Raw genomic sequence first — 2,131 nt, 5'->3', positions numbered from 1 at the left:
CATTGTTGTTACTATATTCTGAATATATATTAAAATGAAAACTTTGTTTCAGTTTTGAAATTCAGCCCTGAAAGTTTGTCTGTACATTGTATATGCCTAATTTTCCAGATTGCATACAATTTCTATTAAGGATTTTTAAAATGAACAATATAGGATTAAAGTGTGTATCTGATATGATTAAATTTTTGTATATCACACACAAACAAAACCAGAAAGCACTCAAATGCTAAGTGGTCTAGTTGGCTGCTGTTACATCTTAACATTTGACTTTATGTATACACACACACACAGAGTTGTTTATATGGTGCTCATTTGTTATTCTCAAAGATAATGTGTCTTATTATAAAGTAGGAAGACAGATTCTACCAGCCACACTGCTTCACTACTTTTTAGTCAAAACTGGGTTCTATTATTCACTAATAAGAATCATAAAGTATTTTATACCAGAAGGCCAAAATCCCAGAACAAAGGATAAATAAAAGAGTGGATTTGCTGACATTCCATACTAATATACATTGTTTATGCTTTCTTTAAAGTAAATAATTAAAAAGACATAAAATCTCAGAAGTAGTTTGCTGCTAGTATATAAATACATTGTATGAAAAGGTGTATTTTGGTTTTGTTAAAACCCTTGTTGACTTTTCTAAAGTGAACATTTTTAAACTTGATTTAATAAAAACGTTAATTTTGGGGGGAAAAAGTCATTTAAGTTCTCTTCTTTTTCAGCAAACAAGGTTGTATCATCTGCATATCTGCAAGTTGTTAATGAATCTTAATCTAATCCTGATGCCATGTTCTTCTTCATATAACCCAGCTTCATGAATTATTTGCTCAATATATGGATTAAATAAGTATGCCAAAAGAAGACAACCCTGGTACACATCTTTCCTGATTTTAAGCCATTCAGAGTCCTCTTGTTCTGTTCAAACAGCTGCCTCTTGGACTATGTATAAATTCCTCATGAGCAAAGTTAAGTGTTCTGGTATATGCATTCCTCCCAATGTTATCCATAGCTTATCATGATCCACACAGTCGAAATCCTATAGTTAATAAGGTGCAGATAAACATCTTTCTGGTATTCTCTGCTTTCAGACAACATCCATCTGATGTTGTCTTATATCCCTTATTCCAAGCTATCTGAATCCAACTTGAATGTCTGTCAGTTCCCTATCAATGTACTGTTGCAACCATTTTAAAATTATCTTTAGCAAAATTTTATTTGCATGTGATATTAATGATATTGTTTGATGATTTCTGTATTACATTGAGTCACCTCTGTTTGGGATGGACACAAATACGGATCTCTTAGAATCAGTTAACCAGGGGTCTGTCTTACTAATGTCATTTCATAGATGAATGAGTGCCTCCAGTGCTGCCTCAGTTTGTTGAAATATTTCAATTTGTATTCCATCAATTCCTGGAGCCGTTTTCTTTGTCAGTGCCTTCAATGAACCTTTGACTTCTTCCTTCAGTACCTTCCTTCAGCTCTTGATCAAATGCTAACTTTTGAAACAGTTGAACATCAACCACTTCTTTTTTGGTACAATGACTCTTCGTATTCCTTCCATCTTCATTTGATGATTTCTGCATCACAGAATATTTTGCCCATGTTGTTGTAGTTGTTAGGTCGCCATTGAGGCAGTACCAACCCATTGTGACCTTATCACAACAGAATGAAACATTGCCCAATCCTGGGCCAACCTCACTACTGTTGCCATGCTTAATAGAATCCTTATTTCAAGTCAAGGCTTGATTTTTTTCTTCAGTTCTTTCAGCTTCAGAAATGCTGAGCGTGTCCTTCCCTTTTGGTTTTCTAACTCCAGGTCTTTGCACATTTCATCATAATATTTGACTTTGTTTTCTTGAGTTGCTTTTTGAAATTCTCTGTTCAGCTCTTTTATTGCCTCATGATTTTCATTTGCGTTAGCATCTCTATGCTAAAGAGTCTCTTCTGACATCCATTTTGGTCTTTTCCTTCTTTCTTGTCTTCTTAGTGACTTTTTGTTTTCTTCCTGTATGATGTTTTTAATGTCATACTACAACTTTCCTGGTCTTTGGTCATTCGTGTCTAATGCATCAAAGCTGTTCTTCAGATGATCTCTAAATTCAGATGGAATATGTTCAAGGTTAT

Source organism: Chrysochloris asiatica, unplaced genomic scaffold, assembly GCF_000296735.1.
Source record: "Chrysochloris asiatica unplaced genomic scaffold, ChrAsi1.0 scaffold00250, whole genome shotgun sequence".
NCBI classification, from domain to species: Eukaryota; Metazoa; Chordata; class Mammalia; order Afrosoricida; family Chrysochloridae; genus Chrysochloris; species Chrysochloris asiatica.
Note: the sequence above shows the minus strand (reverse complement) of the source record.